The sequence below is a fragment of the Neolamprologus brichardi genome, chromosome 15 (genome assembly GCF_056152115.1).
Source record: "Neolamprologus brichardi isolate AB-2024 chromosome 15, ASM5615211v1, whole genome shotgun sequence".
Taxonomy (NCBI): Eukaryota; Metazoa; Chordata; class Actinopteri; order Cichliformes; family Cichlidae; genus Neolamprologus; species Neolamprologus brichardi.
The window spans coordinates 27285185-27304383 of NC_142118.1; the positions used below are offsets into that span (position 1 = coordinate 27285185).

The 19199-nt window shown below is 42.6% G+C and overlaps 1 long non-coding RNA gene across 1 annotated transcript in view; it reads left to right on the forward strand.

Moving 5' to 3' along the window:
- The first annotated feature begins 336 nt into the window (after positions 1-336).
- The window catches only part of LOC118454611 (uncharacterized), a 32929-nt gene continuing 14066 nt past the window's right edge, over positions 337-19199 (forward strand). Inside the window, exons 1-2 of the long non-coding RNA XR_004843812.2 lie at positions 337-450; positions 19021-19167. This is a non-coding gene — a long non-coding RNA (uncharacterized LOC118454611). The remainder of the gene's footprint in view (positions 451-19020; positions 19168-19199) is intronic.

Genomic DNA, 19199 nt, shown 5'->3' on the forward strand with positions numbered 1-19199 from the left:
AGATTACTTGTATTTGCTTAATTGTTTACTGAGGTGTGAAATAAACCGCAATTGAGCAAAATGTGTGTGTGGTTGGAGGATGTGTTAGTGCGTGCGCGCGTGTGTGTGTGCACGCGGGGGGGGGGGGGGGGGGGCACGAACATTTTTCTGTAAAACAAAGGGGGAAAAAAAACCTCTTATCTTTTATTTTGAAAGTCGTGAACGGAACTTGAGTTGGTTGAACGCGTTCGTTAAACTGGGCTGCTTCCCTGACTTAAGGCTGCTGCTCGGCAGTGGAGGTTCAGAGCGCCTTCGCAGCTCAGGAAAGTAGAAGCAGCTTCACGGGAATTTTTGTGTTTACAGCGCCAGCAGCCGAGCGGTTTCTTTTCTAACACTGAAATTGAAACGTGGGACCGTGGGAAATACACTGACTTCGGAATGACTGATGACTGATGATCAAAGCGTGAGTAGGTAAGTACATATCTGCAATCAGCTGGGTCTATTTTACTATTTTTTTTCTTACCTTACTTTTTACCTTTTAAAACAAGAGGAACACACCACTAGAACCTTTCTGAATAATTTTGTTACATTTATTTTTTAAATGAACAACAGCTTTTTTGTTAATTGCTTTTGTTTCTTTCTCTTTACTTGCTCATCATTGAGTCTGGGACCACAGGTTCCACCCCACACAGGTTTTTCTTGTCACTTGGCATGACCACTACAGACATAGCAAAATGTTCAAAATAAAGTCATCCACAGGCAAAATTAATATAATAATTCCTTTGTGATGTTGGTCAGCTACTGTAGACCCCAGAGAGGTCTGTCTCCTTGTTAAACATAAACAGATGGTCATGCAACTCCAGTAATATTCTCATCTGGGATTTGGTGGAAGTGGTGCATCACAGTCACTGAGCAGATGAAAATCCGTTCACTATAGCTGTGTGTTACAGCTGGGATCACTACATTGCAAAATTAAGTTCTTTCCCCCATAACTTAATTTTTTTAGAATAATAAAATATGTGTAAGTGATTGTATTAAAATGAGCAGAAGTGTGGTATAGCCTAGGGTTTAAGGTGGGATTTGGCAGGTGTAGGAGATGTGCAGTGGAGCATGGGAAAGGGAATCTCTTACAAATGACAGATGTAAAAATGTATGTTTTTAGTTCCAGTAGATTTTTCTTTGTGCACAGGCTGTGATCAGCTGATCTGTGTCACAAAGAGCCATTATTTCCTTTGATAATAATCTCTTATCTTCCTCTCCCGTCCTGTCATTCTTACATTTTTTTTTTCATTTTTGGGTGTCACACTTTAATGGTATTTTTCTTTCCCTGATATGTACAGCATTTTTACACAGCAAAATTTTGCTTTTAAGACATCATGTGTGGCATATTGCACAGAACTAGAGATACACTGATTTAATTTCTCTGAAAGTGTGACCCACTGATACGTATTTTTGCTAATTTTCTATCTAACAATTATAACTGACAACCTATAGAAGCACAAATAAACTTATTTTCATACTAACATAAATGATTAAACTACAATACAAAACAAAAACCAGTATGTTACTTGAAAGAAATATAGAAAATTTACTGAAAATTAGTTGCTTTACCCTAGGGCTGGGCGATATGACCCGAAATTCATATCTCGATATTTTTTAGCTGGATGGCGATATACGATAAATATCTCGATATATTTTTTTTTAAGCCATAAGGTAAGAACAGAAAGAGAGTTCTTAGTCAAAGCTGTGTCCCAGATGTCACACAGGCACTTTTATTAACATACAGCGTAGATGTACATGAAGAACTTACTCAAAAATAAATTATCAGCATTTATTAAATAATAATGCTCCATAAATAAAAGAAAACAATGTTGTTTTTGTGCATAACAAAAAGCTCACAATTGTGCGGTCAAAATGTAAACTAACAGACGCTGAGCATAATAACATAGACAGATTTCACAGCTGCTGTGTTCCCAAGTTCTACTGCGTGACTGACAGCCTGAGTTTGAAATCTGCTTCATAACCGTGTCTCTTAACAGGTGCCATTTATGGTCCTTATACACACACAATACGGCAATATTACGTTGAAGCACAGTACGTATTACTCCGCGAGGTTCCTGACTATGGTAGCCATAATGCTTCGACAATGCATTAAGCAATGCGGCTTCGTAGCTTACCAAAGTCAAAACATTTATTGATAGATTGCTGAGCGCCGTGTACCACATAAAATCGATTCGCGGTCAGTAAGCACAACCAGAATTCATACATAAGGCACACTGTCGATTTTTGAGAAAATGAAAGGATTTTAGGCCATGCATGTTGTTGGTGTGGTTAGCTCGCTAACACGTCGACGCTGAACAGCCCCACGCACGGGGCGGTCCGCAGTAACTCGTTAACGGAGATTTGCTGTGTCCATCTTGTCGTTGCCTGCAGGTGAAGCGATGGGGGAGGGGGAGTTGTGTTCAGTGAAGGAGAGGCGAGGCCCAGTAACGTTGCATAGTGACAAAAGTGGACGAAAGAGAGGCAAACTTGCGGCTCCACAAGTATAATTATAACGTAACATATACTATATCGATATAAACGATATTGTCACATCTTATATCTCGTATGAAAATGTATCGATATTTTTAAAAAACTCAATATATCGCCCAGTCCTACTTTACCCCCATATGACATATTTTACCTCGCCAAACTTAAGCAGGTGCAGGAGATTTCTATAACAAAACAAGTATCAGTTACATCATTTTTCAGTATGTTTATAACTTCACCAGATAAGAGGATTTGTCTCTATGTCTCCATAATTGTTCTCATAACTGCTTTGAACATTTGCTTATACCAAGGCTGCTGGCTTGTAGCTTGCTTGCTGATTTTGGATAGCTTTACCTTTAGCTACTTTCCTTTTTTTAGCTTCTTTAAAATGTCAATGTTCATGTGGGTGAGGTCAATTTAAGAGTCTGGTTAGATTTGTTGTTATGAATACTTTTGTGGCATTCCCCATATGGTTTAATTAGGAAAACTTTTCCTAAAAAATTTTCTCACAGTAACGGTGTGTGCACACTGAATGCGATTGACGCGAACAAAAACGCGCCAGACTGCCCTAATTTGACGCGTGCACATTCGCACTTCAACGCGTGTCCAACACAAATCAATCGCGTGTGAACCGGAAATGTCGGAGGAATGTGGGAGGAAGTTCTGCCACCGAGTAAAAAGTTATCAGTGCTTGCTGTACATACCTGTGGGTGCAGCAGCAGGAGCTCAGGGACCAGGGACTGGGGAGCCAGGAGAAGCAACAGGGGATGGCTCTGCTGCAGAATAAGTTGGTTCTATCAAGAAAATATTAAATGTTAACAGGTTGAATACAATAATCATAGAGAAAGTATATACAGTGGTCCCTCATTTATTGCAGCAGGGGTTCTCAGAATAACTAGCCCCTCGCTACACACTTTATACACTGTTTTCCCCACACACATGAACATTAGTCACAGTTCTCACAAGTTGTTTGTCAAAGTGCAAACCTTTGTAGATTGCAAAACGTAAAAGTATTATGATGTCGCGTTTTGTCTTCATCTGCCTGCCACTTTCGTGCGCCTTTTCCCGTTGCGGTGCAGGTGTCTATTTCCGAATGAGGGTCATAGTTATGGGTATCTTTGTGCTGTTTTTTCTGTTGGACGTGATGGTTATCAAAACAAAACATGATAAATTTGGCAAGCACAGGAGACACGACATGAAGGAGATTTGTCAGTCAGGCTGCAGAATGCAATGCTGTACTGTGCAATGGACTTGCTTAAAATTGGTCTTACTTGAGGCTTGCTTACCTGCCGTTCATCAGGCAGGACCAATAACCCTGGATCAGTGCATCTCTACAGAGAATAGCTGGATTTTGCTGATATTTGTTGATCTGTTTGAAAAGTTGTATTTTAAATTATCTGCCAAATATTATTCTATTCATGATCACTCGTCTTTTGTAGTGCTAGCTGATGCTGAAGCACCGCAAACGCAACTTTGACTGCATCATTTAAGCATCACAGGAATGAGACTGAAAAAGGAGTCTTGAGGGTATAAACAGGCTGTAGGATGACATTTTTTTTATTATTGAGGAAGTATCTCCATGGATCACATCAGCTGGACCACATGTAAAGATAACAGTATTACATATTAACTTGCCTGTCAGATTTTGAATTTGAATTACTCATTTATTGAAGGTGTTACTCTAACTCGCAGCTGAAATACTTTATGTAATACTTTGTAGTGGAAAATCATATAAATGTAAATACCGCCTTATTTCAAGTTTACTCCTGGATTATGGAAAATACAGTGACTGCATGTACGTAAATTTCAACCTGTATTTCAGGTTTCAGTGATTTTCAGTGATTTCAAAATTAGTGCTTTTTTGCAACGAAATGATCACCAAATTCATTGCGACTTGCTCACAAAATTCATAATAATGTTGTTTATTTATAATAACAATTCTGTTATAAGTTAATATTGTAATTAGAGTTGATATCAGCTATTTGCTAATAGGTCAGTATTGGACTGTATAACAGCCGAAATATGAAAATTTTAAAAAGTAGTGTTCTGAGTTTTGAGCTTTTCCACTAGAGAGCAGTGTGCAACTTTCCAGTTGTCAACACTTGTATTCGGAACCCCACAAACAGAACAGCCAGCTAATCTGATTAGAGTCGTGCAGAGTGTAAGCAAGTAATCTATGAACTGTTCTGACAATCAAACAGGATTATTTTTAAATTGAATTGTGTTAGTAAAGACTCATAAATTACATGTAACAAATGTTGGGGAAATCTGTTTATGGTTTGTGTGTCTAAAAGAAAAAAAAAATGCCCGACATATTGGATTTTTGATATCACCAAGTATCAGCGTTGGGATTGGTTTTAAATCTCATACATCAGTCATGTTCTAATTGGTATTAAGTCCAGTCCATTCCCAGTGATCACGAGAGGAAACACGAGACTGAGAATATTTGGGAAATTAATTTATCTAATTTGTCAGAAAATAAATTATCTATCTAAATGTCTATATTACAAGTTACACTGAAATGCTTTTTGAAATAGAAGAACTAAGAGCAAGGAAAATGTAATTATTTTTAAATTTTTAAATTTTTTGCTTTAGAAAGACTCATCTGTAGACAGTGCTGCACCAGAAGGAAGAAGAATTGAACTTTGTTTTAGAAAGTACTTGAAAAAAGGGAGCATGCAATGGACACGTGATGAACTATTTTTTATCTCATAAGTAGCCTGTTTGTGTGCTCTGCAGATGATTTTATTTTAGGCAAAGATTTTGCAAACAAATGTCAGTTAAATGTAATAACTGGGTAGTGCAAGTTGCACAAACCCCTAGTATTCAGTTACAGCAAATGTAGTTCGCAGCTGTGTTAAAATACATAAGTACTTCTGTAAATATATTGTAGTTAGTTACAAGTAGTTGTTTACCTTTTCAAACGTATGTATGGAAACTTGAATTGTTGTTGCTAGCCTCCTGAACTCATCTAAAGTGTACTGGTCTAAAATAAAGTGTGAGGCATGAGTTCTTTGGTACTTTTTTCACTGGAAATGACCCTAAATATCAGTTTTCTGAGAAAATGAGTCTTTCAAAGAATTTCAGAGAAGAATTGATGTCACACATGAAGTGCTTCTGAAGTTACTGTCACCGATGAAAATTATGACGCTGTTATGATCAGTTGGGCATTCACAAAGATTCCTTGTATGAAGAATTGCTCCTAGAGCTGAAATTCTTAGAAATTCTTGGAGTTATAAGATTTTCTAAGAATTTGACCTTAAAGCTGAGACTGTTTCATGTAGCAGAAATTATTTGCAAACCATCTTAGCCCTTGGGAAAAACCGTTTGGTGAGAAAATGATGACTTGTTGGAGGCTTAGGATTTTGTTTTAAACATTTTTAGAGGACTTTTTTTTTTTTGCTTGTTTGTTAAGCCACTTAACACTGACCTATGAATTATTCAGGTGTAAAAAAGCTATCAAACTCAAGGGATCAACTAGTTTTGTGCCTACACAAAACATAAAACGTAGTAGAGATTTTTATTTTAAATTGTATTTTTAGACACGTTGTTACTAGCAGCCTGTCCTGAGAGCATTTCTTTAGTTAAATCTACAAAAAATGCCCTCAAAGTAACACCGTTTGACAGGCATAAAATATAATTTTTGTACCAGCAAGGTGATTCCCAAAGAGCTGTTAGCCAAAAACATGGCATATGTCAGCATGGTGTGCAGTGTAAAATGGAAAAATTGAAAAATCCTAACAAAATCATGACATGGGACCTGGGAGATGTATCTTGCCCTTCAGTTGATCAGTTGAGGCTGTAGTTTTAGAAATGGTCTCAATGGGAGGTTTGCTGCCAAGAAGCCAATCTGAGGTAATCTGAGGCCAAATTACTCACCAACTGGACTTGAAATCAATGGTAACAGCTTTTATGGGGTTATGAATCCAAATTTGGAATTTTTCGTTCAAGTCGTCACTATGTATGGAAGATGTCAGGAGAGAGGTACAACATTGAGTATCTACGCCCATCTGTAAAACATGGGTGTAGCAGCTAGTACCCTATATCACAGAAGAATGACACAATGTTCCTCTCCCAGAAGTTAAACTTTTTCTCAGTTTAAACATTTGATATGTTTTCTATGTTCTATTTTGAATGAAAAATGGCTTTATGAGATTTGCAAATCATGGCATTCGGTTTTGTTTTTACATGTTACACAGCATCTCAACGTTTTCCAAATTGGGTTTGTAGATAGCTAATGACGTTAACATTAAGTTGTTTAACAGTTGTGACTTGAGTCTAAAAAAACATCCTAAAAATACATCATGTGCAGATGTTTTGACCCAGCGGGGGTCATTTTAGGTCAGGAATAATTTAATAATAATAATTCAACTCTGCTGCAGAGAGAGGGATTTATACTCTGAGCTGTATTAGGAAATACTTGAGATTTTAGTAAGGAGACACTGACTAAATAGATTGTGCAGAAGCCTTAAGGAAAAACAGTAGTCTTAATCATGCCATCAGGTACCTGCACTGTGTGAAGCTTTTTTTTTTTTTTTTTTAACTTATATGCCCCACTGTGAATAGTAGTTGATATGCTCCTTTCCAAATGTCTGCTCTCTTTGCTGCAATTCAGTCTATTTCTAGGCTTTTGTTTTTTTAGATTTGCTAATTTCTTCTAATCTAATGCATCTAACAAATCTAATCTACCACATCATGTTTTGTCATTATACTCCTATAGATATATGGAGGGTCAATTAATCTTTGTTCCCAGTTCAGGTAGAAGATCAAATACCAGTAACTGGCAGTGCAAAATTAAAAAGGAGTTAAACCTTATTAAATTTGGGCTTAATTATCTAGAAAGCTATTTCAGCAGTATTTCCGTATTTCAGCAGTATTTCAGCAGCTAGCATGCACCAAACAAAGGATGTGGGTTTTAAGAAAGTAGGGATGCACCGATACCGATACTGGTATCGGGTATCGGCCTCGATACCACATTTTCTAAAGTACTCGTACTCATTAAAAGTCCCCCCAATACCGGGGACCGATACCACGGTCCGAGACCTGTCTATGTTTGAGCGGCATGTAAGGGGTTAATCACAGGCGCCAAGTGCCCGCCCCCAGGCCCCGGCTGCAGCTCAGAGCGGGAAGAAGGGGAGGCGAGACAAGTCAGCCGTGTGGAACTATTTCAAAGTGAACGAAGACGCAAAAACAAAGGCGGACTGCAAATTGTGCTCAGCGAAATTGTCCAGAGGAGGCTCAAAAGGTAGCACATTTAACACAAGCAATTTAATCAAGCACCAAAAACACGACAACGAGTACAAAGAGTTTACCCATGCTTATTTACCCACGCTTATTAGCACAGAGGAGCATAGCTGATGCTATAGCAGTGGGATGGAAAATAGTTGGGCATTTTAAACATTCCGCCTTAGCCCACTCCCGCCTCGAGGACATTCAGGGACAGCTCAACCAGCCAATAAAGAGACTGCAGCAGGACGTACAGCTGGAACAGCACGTATTACATGCTCCAGTCCTTCATTGAGCAAAAGCGAGGGCTGGGCGTGTCCGAGCATGAACTCCCTGACTATCTCACCGCTCACCAATGGGCTCTTATGGAGACGACTGTTGCCATCCTCGCCCCCTTTGAGGAACTAACTAAAAAAGTGAGCAGCTACGACGCACTAGCCTCTGATGTCATCCCAGCTGTGACTGTGCTTGTGAGACTTCTAAACAGAGAAACAGACGAACAAATTGAAAATTAAATTTTGTTTTTTATAATTATTTATTCTGTAATATGTTGCATACAACATGCTTTTCATTTTAAATAAATGTTCTTAATTCCAAACTAGTCCCTTGTTTGTTTGTTTTTTGTTAAATTATAGGACTAAAGCTGTTACCTCTAAATTTAAATCATGTTTTTATTAAGTACTCGGTATCGGTATCGGCGAGTACTGAAATGCAAGTACTCGTACTCGTACTCATTTCCAAAAAAGTGGTATCGGTGCATCCCTATAAGAAAGTATTATTTTCTAAGTGACAGAAAAATGCTAACGTTCTAACAGCTCAAAGAACACATAAGCTGTTATTGTGTAGTTTCCCTTGGAGAGAAAACTTCTTCACTAAGAGATGGAAAAAATACATAATGTAAAGTAACAAAAGGACTGACCAACTGTAAATTTAATGCTTAAATGTAAGGTCCTTGTTCTTTTTAACATCTTGCAGTACAAGTTGAAGTATAAGAATATTTTGTTGTTCACATGTTCACTGAAAGAAATTTGGTGAAATTTGCAATGAAGCCCTGTGTTTGACTGGTGCAGAGCAGCTGTGATGTTCATGATCAATATTAGGGTATAAATGTAAGGTAATGAAGCTGTATAGAAAGTAGACCTACTTTTTAGATTCCCTTTGGTTTTTTTGGTTTTTGTAACAGATATTTAATTATTAAGACCCCTATGAAAAAAACACAGAGGGAACAGTTTACCCTGCCCGGGATAGGGTTACCGGGGCCCCGCCCTGGAGCCAGGCCCGGGGAGGGTGCCCGAGGGCGAGCGTCTGGTGGCCGGGCCTTAGTCCATGGGGCCCGGCCGGGCACAGCCCGAAGAGGAGACATGGGCCCATCCTCCCGCAGGCCCACCACCCGCAGGAGGCGCCATAGGAGTCGGGTGCATTGTGTGCCGGGTGGCGGCCAGGAGCGGAGGCCCTCGCGGACTGACCCCCGGCTGCCAAGACTGGCAATAGGGACATGGAATGTCACCTCTCTGGTGGGGAAGGAGCCTGAGTTAGTGCGTGAGGTTGAGAGGTACCGGCTAGATATAGTCGGGCTCACCTCTACGCACGGCTTGGGCTCTGGAACCAGTCTCCTGGAGAGGGGCTGGACTCTGTCTCAGTCTGGAGTTGCCCCTGGTGCGAGGCGGCGGGCTGGGGTGGGTATTCTAATATCCCCTCGGCTTGCTGCCGGTACGTTGGGGTTTTTCCCGGTGGACGAGAGGGTTTGTTCCCTGCGCCTTAGGGTCGGGGAACGGGTCCTGACTGTCATCTGCGCTTATGCGCCGAGTGGCAGTTCGGAGTACCCAGCCTTCATAGAGTCCCTGGGGGGGGTGCTGGAAGGTGCTCCACCTGGAGACTCTGTTGTCCTGCTGGGAGACTTCAATGCTCACGTGGGTAACGACAGCGAGACCTGGAGGGGCGTGATTGGGAGGAACGGCCTCCCTGATCTGAACCCGAGCGGTGCTTTGTTATTGGACTTCTGTGCTAATCACAGTTTGGCCATAACGAACACCTTGTTCGAACATAAGAGTGTCCATAAGTGCACGTGGCACCAGGACGCTCTAGGCCGTAGGTCGATGATCGATTTTGTAATCGTATCACCAGACCTGCGACCATATGTTCTGGACACTCGGGTAAAGAGAGGGGCTGAGCTGTCAACTGATCACCACCTGGTGGTGAGTTGGATCAGGTGGCGGGGGAGGACGCTGGACAGACCTGGTGCACCTAAATGCGTAGTGAGGGTGTGCTGGGAACGACTAGCAGAGGCCCCAGTCCGCGAGATCTTCAACGCACACCTCCGGCAGAGCTTCAACAGCATTCCGAGGGAGGCGGGGGACATCGAGTCCGAATGGACCATGTTCAGCGCCTCCATTGCCGAAGCTGCTGCATTGAGCTGCGGCCGCAAGGTGGTTGGTGCCTGCCGTGGTGGTAATCCCCGAACCAAATGGTGGACACCAGAGGTGAAGGGAGCCACCAGGCTGAAGAAGGAGTCCTATCGGGCTTGGTTAGCCTGTGGGATTCCGGAGGCAGCCGACAGGTATCGACAGGCCAAGCGGAATGCGGCTCGGGCAGTGGCTGAAGCAAAAACTCGGGTGTGGGAGGAGTTCGGAGAGGCCATGGAAAAAGACTTTCGGACTGCCTCGAAGAGGTTCTGGCAAACCGTCAGGCGTCTCAGGAGGGGAAAGCGGTGCTCTACCTGCACTGTGTATAGTGCTGGCGGAGCGCTGCTGACGTCGACTGAGAAAATTGTCAGGCGGTGGAAGGAATACTTCGAGGACCTCCTCAAGCCCACTGACGCGTCTTCCAAGGAGGAAGCAGAGTCTGGGGATGAGGGGAATGACCCGCCAATTTCTGGGGGCGAGGTCACTGAGGCAGTTAAACAACTCCTTGGTGGCAGAGCCCCTGGTGTTGATGAGGTCCGCCCCGAGTTCCTGAAGGCTCTGGACGTTGTAGGGCTGTCCTGGCTGACACGCCTCTGCAATGTTGCGTGGAGATCAGGGGCAGTACCCGTGGATTGGCAGACCGGGGTGGTGGTCCCCATCTTTAAGAAGGGGGACCGGAGGGTGTGTTCCAACTACAGGGGGATCACACTCCTCAGCCTCCCCGGGAAAGTCTATGCCAGGGTGCTGGAAAGGAGAGTTCGTCCGCTAGTCGAACCTCTGATGCAGGAGGAACAATGCGGTTTTCGTCCTGGTCGCGGAACACTGGACCAGCTCTTCATCCTCTCGAGGATACTTGAGGGTGCATGGGAGTTTGCCCAACCAGTCTACATGTGTTTTGTGGACTTGGAGAAGGCATTCGACCGTGTCCCTCGGGGTGTCCTGTGGGAGGTGTTGCGGGAGTATGGGGTGTCTGGCCCATTGCTACGGGCCATTCGATCCCTATACAACCGTTGCAAGAGCTTGGTTCGCATTGCCGGCAATAAGTCGGACTCGTTCCCGGTGGGTGATGGGCTCCGCCAGGGCTGCCCTTTGTCACCGGTTCTGTTCATAATTTTTATGGACAGGATTTCTAGGCGCAGCCAAGTGGGCTTTCGCTTTGGTGGCCTCAGGATCTCATCTCTGATCTTTGCGGATGATGTGGTTCTGTTGGCTTCATCGGGTGAGGGCCTCCAGCTCACACTGGAGCGGTTCGCAGCCGAGTGTGAAGCAGCGGGAATGAGGATCAGCACCTCCAAATCTGAGGCCATGGTTCTCAGCCGGAAAAGGGTGGAGTGCCCACTCCGGGTCGGGGATGAGGTCCTGCCCCAAGTGGAGGAGTTCAAGTATCTCGGGGTCTTGTTCGCGAGTGATGGGAGAAGGGAGCCGGAGATCGACAGACGGATTGGGGCTGCAGCTGCAGTAATGCAGACGCTGCACCGGTCCGTCGTGGTGAAGAGGGAGCTGAGTGTAAAAGCGAAGCTCTCAATTTACCGGTCGATCTACGTCCCTACCCTGACCTATGGCCACGAGCTGTGGGTAGTGACCGAAAGGACGAGATCGCGGATACAAGCGGCGGAAATGAGCTTCCTCCGAAGGGTGGCTGGCATCTCCCTTAGAGATAGGGTGAGAAGTTCGGCCATCCGGGAGGGGCTCAGAGTAGAGCCGCTGCTGCTCCACATCGAAAGGAGCCAGCTGAGGTGGTTTGGGCATCTGGTAAGGATGCCCCCTGGGCGCCTCCTGGGTGAGGTGTTCCAGGCATGTCCCACCGGGAGGAGGCCCCGGGGCAGACCCAGGACACGCTGGAGAGATTATATCTCTCGGCTGGCCTGGGAACGCCTTGGTGTTCCCCTGGATGAGCTGGAGGAGGTGGCTGGGGAGAGGGAGGTCTGGGCCTCTTTGCTTAGGCTGCTGCCCCCGCGACCCGGCCCCGGATAAAGCGGATGAAGATGGATGGATGGATATTTAAGCATTATTATGGCATAATATGAGGTTCAGTTAGCTTGACAAAAAAAATTACCTGGTATAAATGTCCTCCAAAGACCTACTTTTTATTTTTATATTCATCATTTATCTTTTACTTCAGCATTTACCAGAAAATGTTTTAACATTAGTATCTATACTTTGGCTTAAGTGACTAATGTGTATACTTTTGCTTACCTCTGTATTGAATCATATCTGTTATTAATCTCTGTCTCTCTTCCACAGCATGTCTTTTATCCTGTCTTCCTTCTCTCACCCCAACCGGTCGCAGCAGATGGCCGCCCCTCCCTGAGCCTGGTTCTGCCGGAGGTTTCTTCCTGTTAAAAGGGAGTTTTTCCTTCCCACTGTCGCCAAAGTGCTTGCTCATAGGGGGTCATATGATTGTTGGGCTTTTCTCTGTATCTATGAAGCGCCTTGAGGCGACATTTGTTGTGATTTGGCGCTATATAAATAAAATTGAATTGAATTGAATTGAATTGAATACTTTTCTTGGTTATAATGTGAAACAGTGAAACAAAGAACAGTTCTGACTGCTCTGCTTGTGTTTTGCCAGCTTGATTTTGTCAGAAAAAAAATAACCCTAGGCTTTTCTCAGCATTATTATGTAAAACATTCTTAACATAGAAGCCATATCCCAACTTTTGAGACTGAAAAAAACAAAGCAGGTGCACCACAAAAGACAAATACTCTCACATTAAAAGACCCTTTAGAGCCTTGACCTTAACTGTGTATGCTGTGTTTTATTCGTTTTCCTTTGACACCTCATTTCAGGCCACATGAATGAGAAATGTTTGCACAAACAGTGCAGAGATATGTCTTCTCATTCTTCTTCTTCTTTTGAAACCTTACCTTACAGCTTTTGCAATCAGAATTATGATCTGAATGAAACACATTTTGCTTTTCCAAGGTCAGCTCTATAAATTCTCTATAGGCTCATCTTGTTAAGGGTTTATCTGTTTATTTCTTCCTTTCTGTTCGTATTATTTAAAGTTATATGTGGTATACAGTATGACAATGTCTAAGGCAGGACAGGCAGGAAAAAAAGGGGTGGCCGTAGGGGGGTGATAAAAGGACATTACAAATAGAAATGCATAATGTATGTATGTATAAAGCATACAGGTACGCAACAATGTTCTTGAGGGGTGTGTGTGTGTGAGTGTGGGAGAGTATTTGTTCACAGTATTTTTTTAAACACTGTGTTTTAAGGCAAATGCATTTTATATAGTGTTGTTTAAAAAGACACGTTTGAATGAAATAAAACTGGGTCTTGATTCAGATCAGTTCAAATTAATTTGGTGCTATATAACAAAACTTGAACTGTATTATAGCCCTAATATGAGTATCTATGAAGCTTTGTGCTTATAACAACATGACTTTCAGGTTGGTATAATTTTTTTAAGGCAACAAAAACTATGACCTCCAGTCAAGATTTTTCCATCAGTGGCATTGTCTAAAATGCTTCCTTTTATTACATCTCTCATGGTATTGTCATTGTACTTGAATGGCCGATAGACTTTTGACTGACAAACATGCTAATATCTTTGGCTACATTCACACTGCATCAAATCCGATTTTTTTGACCCTATGCGACCCATATCCGATCATCGTATGACAGTGTGAACGGCACAAATCCGATATTTTCAAATCTGATTTGGGTCACTTTCGTATGTGGTACTGAATCCGATACATATCCAATGTTTTAGAAAGCGACTGCTGTGTGAACGGTCATGTCGCATTAAATCCGTCTTTTACGTCACTGACACAAGACAGACGCCAATTATCAGCGCCAGAGAAGCGCCCGAGAAGACATCGCGAACGCTTCCTGGCCATCCCGTGCAGATGTCAGTGAAACAGTTGGGAAGACAACGTTGGAGAAACGTGAACATTTTATTTGTACTGTATAATCTGTCCTTTGAAGCACCGCTCCTCTAAAACAGCAATAAGGATAATTATTAGGTTATCTACATTATTATGTAAATAACAAAATAACTTAAAGCAAAAATTGGGAAACGTAAAGTCCGAAGTCTTTATATTAAGGGCCATCAGTCAAACAATATTGTTTGCTCTGGGTCTAAACAGAGCGCGTTGTGTGTGACATCTTCTTTTGCGCATGCGGGCCGCTTTGAGCGTTCACACTAGAGCGCGTTTGCTGGTCGCATTTTATTTGTAGTGTGAACAAGCAGACAAAAAAATCGGATTTGATCAAAAAATCGGAATTGAGCATTAAGACCTGCAGTGTGAACGTAGCCTAAGTAGACGTTCATGAGACATGAAAGCCTCAGCATTCCCACTTAATCTCAGAGGCTTATTGGCTACCCACACATACTGAACATTATTGGCTGATTTAAGAAAGAGTTTTTTTGAACCATCTGTTGTACCAAGGTCGATGTTGTTATTTGCTAAGACAGCATAACATTTTTCATTTTTACATTATAGCTGTAATGAATATTTGACAGTAAGGTATTAAATTTTACAAATTCAAGTTTTCAAGTAGTGCCTACACAACCTATTCTACCTCCAAAAGTGCAAGTATATAATCTAATGTAACTTAAGTTACATTAAGAGTTAAGTGAGCTATTTTGCATGTCTTTTTGCCATTTGGTTTACTGGTTTCCCACCTGCTATAGTAGTTTTGGCTTACTTGGCTGCTTCCCATTGCCATTGGTTAACAACATTAAGGGAGTTCTTCTCTGTAACTGCTATATTTCATTTTTGGTTTGCTGATATCATGTCTTACTTTGGGATAAATAGAATGGGCTTCCATGAAGGTTGTGCCAGCCATAAGCATATGACGGGAAAGCCTAATTAATTTACATTTTTTGTCAGCTGATTATATTTTTCAATTCTTTTTTTTTTTTTTTTTTAACAAAAGAAGCTTTTGCTATCAAGCTTCCCCGCAGAATGGCTTTCATTGAATCCCAAATAATTAGAGGGTTCACTTCTCCGTTGTCATTCTCTTTAATGAATGTATCTATTTCTTGTTTAATATGTTCATTTGTAATAGATTCATTATTGAGAAGCTCTCACGGGTGTGTTTGAGTTTTAGGTATTTTTGTATTCATTTTCAGTTCAATTCAATTTTATTTATATAGCGCCAAATCACAACAAAAGTCGCCTCAAGGCGCTTCATAGATACAGAGAAAAACCCAACAATCATATGACCCCCTATGAGCAAGCACTTTGGCAACAGTGGGAAGGAAAAACTCCCTTTTAACAGGAAGAAACCTCCAGCAGAACCAGGCTCAGGGAGGGGCGGCCATCTGCTGCGACCGGTTGGGGTGAGAGAAGGAAGACAGGATAAAAGACATGCTGTGGAAGAGAGACAGAGGTTAATAACAGATATGATTCAATACAGAGAGGTCTATTAATACATAGTGACTGAGAAAGGTGACTGGAAAGGAAAAACTCAATGCATCATGGGAATCCCCCGGCAGCCTACGTCTATTGCAGCATAACTAAGGGAGGATTCAGGGTCACCTGGTCCAGCCCTAACTATATGCTTTAGCAAAAAGGAAAGTTTTAAGCCTAATCTTAAAAGTAGAGATAGTGTCTGTCTCCCAAATCCAAACTGGAAGCTGGTTCCACAGAAGAGGGGCCTGAAAACTGAAGGCTCTCCCTCCCATTCTACTTTTAAATACTCTAGGAACAACAAGTAGGCCTGCAGAGCGAGAGCGAAGTGCTCTAATAGGGTAATATGGTACTACAAGGTCATTAAGATAAGATGGGGCCTGATTATTTAAGACCTTGTATGTGAGGAGCAGGATTTTGAATTCAATTCTGGATTTAACAGGAAGCCAATGAAGGGAAGCCAAAACAGGAGAAATATGCTCTCTCTTTCTAGTCCCTGTCAGGACTCTTGCTGCAGCATTTTGGATTAGCTGAAGGCTTTTCAGTGAGTTTTTTGGACATCCTGATAATAATGAATTGCAGTAGTCCAGCCTGGAAGTAATAAATGCATGAACTAGTTTTTCAGCATCACTCTGAGACAGGATATTTCTAATTTTAGAGATGTTGCGCAAATGGAAGAATGCAGTCTTACATATTTGATTTACATTTATATTTATTTTGATATTACAGATTTTCAATCTAGTTAATTTATAGGTTGCTGTTTAGTCCTTATTTCTTAGTTGTTTCTGTCATCTCCCCCTGTACTCAGTCTCCCTGGTTCCTGCGTCTACGTGTCATGTTTCTTGTCTATGCGGTTAAGTTCATGTGATGTTTTATCTCCATGTCTATGTCTCCGTGTTTCCTGTTTTATTTTGGAAGAGTCTGGTGTTCTTTGTTCATTGTAGTTAGTGTTACTTTCCTCTGTATTGTCATTATGTTTCATTCTAGTCAGCTGTGTTCTCATGTGTCTCCACTTCCCCTGATCACCTCATGTGTGTATTTAAGTCCTCAGTCTTCCTTTGTTCGTCGTCGCGTCGTCTGTGTACCTCCCCTCTGGTCAAGTTAAGTGTTTTTCAGGATTCTGTGCAGTTCATGTTTGCCATTTGGATTATGTTGTTTTTCATGCAGCTGCACGATGAGGTTCCGTGCAGGTCATGTTCATGTCTGTTTTTGTCACGCCATTTGGTTCACAGTTTCCATGCATCTGCACAGCATTCTGTTCACGGTGGTCATAGTTGTTCCTTTCAGTCAGGTTAGTGTTTTTCCAGTTTAGGTTCTTGGTTAGTTGCAGTCTCTGTCCCTGTTATGTTTTGTCTACTTCCTTCTGCATCAGCCCAAATAAAGGCTCGCTTTCAGTTTAAGTTCACTCCCGTCTTTTCACCTGTGTTCGTGCCTTGGTCCACCACACACACTCTCCACACGGTCTGCCCCCGCCGGCCGTGACAGAAGCCCTACATTAAGGCGCCAAACCGTTTTCCTTGGAAGTGAGTCCAACTGAATTGTCAGAAAAATCGCGTTATGATCTGAGACATCCGCTACCCCAATTCTACAGTCTAACACTCTGTGACATTCTTCCTTTTGCATTCTTGTTTAATTTTTGCTAATACTCTGGCTCTTTTGATTGGATTTCCCAGGCCGTTAAGCAACATCAATTCCAGACACTGTGACATAGTATACTGTTGTGAAAATAAAATGATCCTCCACCACTGACCTCAAAAACAAACAAAACCTAAACCAAAACATGGTAGAACAAATAGATGAACAATTAAAGAGAACTGTAGAATTCAAAACTCGAACAACATTGCAATATGACTCCCAATATGAGGTAAATGACACACCCCCACACAATGATGAGAGAGAGAGCCTCACCAGAAGTGAGGTCCCTCTCTTAGAATCAGTGAGAACCCCGATCTGAGTCACACTCATCCTATCTTAAATTGATGGCTACCTCAAGGTAGAGCGATTATAAACAACTTGAACCATGAAGAACATATTAATTATTCAAGAGAGCCAGATACATATTTGGAGTGATTACGTTATCTGCCCCCACACTGAAATAGTTTCTATAAAGTCAAACCCTTCTCTAAAGTCAAGTTGTTCCCTTGTAGTTTGTCGCGCACTCTCTGAATGGCTCCGTTGTTGCTTCTCCGGGTCGCGGGTTGCCATGGTGACGCTTGCTCCAGTTGCTCCAGTAGAGACGTAGGGTCAAATCCTCCTCTTTCGTGTGGCTCCTCCACCGTAAAACCTCTCCGCTGCATCTCTCGTACCGCCTCCGCCGGACTGTGGTACACCTGAGGGCCTGTGTCCCAGTGGATCCGGAGTTTTGTAAATGGAGATTGGAATCGTATGCCCTTTTGTTTAAGTGCGCTTTTCACTTCTCTATGTGCACAGCGCTGTTGTACTACCGTAGCAGGAAAGTCATGGTCGAAACCGATGGGTTTGTCTTTGACGAGGATCTTCTTCTGCCATGCGTTTCTGAGGACAGTTTCCTTTGTTTTGAACTGAAGAAAACAGACGACAATGGAACGGGGAGCAGCATCAGCACCTGGCTTAGGACCGAGGGATCGGTGAGCCTGTTGTATTCGTGGGTCAGTGCCATCAGCCATTAGCCTCCTTCTTCTGATCACATTTTCAACAAAGCTTATTACCGAGCTGCCCTCTTCTCCTTCGGGGACTCCGTAGATTCGCAGGTTATTTCTTCTTGATCTAGACTAAAGGTCTTCTAGCCTTTCGGTTAGTTTCCTCTGCTCCATTAGCGATTGTCTCAGCGTGTCGTAGGCCACCGCTGACCAGCTTTCAAGCCCCGCCACTCGTGTTTCGGCTTCCTCAAGTGTCTCGTCGTATTCTTGGACCGCTAGCTTATTAGCTGTTGGCTTGTATCTTCTTTGAATCTCTTCAGGTTGTCTTTCAACTCACGCCTGAAGACTTCTTTGAATGCGTTGAAGTCAACTTTCATCTTCGTCCGGAGGTCAAAGATTTGTTGGCTGATATTTTATATGACCTCTTGCAAAGAATCGAGATTGGCCCCCTCGCCATTTTCTTCATCTGAGTTATCCATATCAGCGTGCGTACCTTCTCGTTCTTCTGGAAAATACTGTTCAGTTGGTTCATGTATCTTCCTGTGCTTTTTCTTTGCCTTCATTAACCCCCCCCCCCCGGCATTGTTTTAAACATAGAAGTAGTCAGAAAACTTGAAATTAAGGTGGAATTCGCTCGACCCTGTGGAGCTCAGAAATTACGCAGCCATTCTGCTCGCTGCCAACCGGAAGTCCCCTATTTTTATTACTTTGAATTATCCAAATTAATCAGGGAGTGGACTGTGGACAATTTTCATGTTGGCAACCACAGCAAACACCAGAGCACTCAAAAACCAAAAACTCTGAATTTTCAGCATGCTGTCACAATGCTTTATCAAGGTTCTTGCCCTGTTTGTAACCCATGCGAGCACACTACAACTGTAGTTTCCTCTATTTCACAGGACATTCTCTGCTGATGGCAGTGATGGAGAACGCAACGTGGCCACATCCCTCATACCTCCCACATTATCTCCTCCGTGGTGACCCTTTCGCCTCAAGACTCTCCAGGGAGGCGGACGTTGTTGCAGCTCTTTACGTCTGTATCATAGGTGAGTCTTTTGTTAAGAAGAATCATCATGTT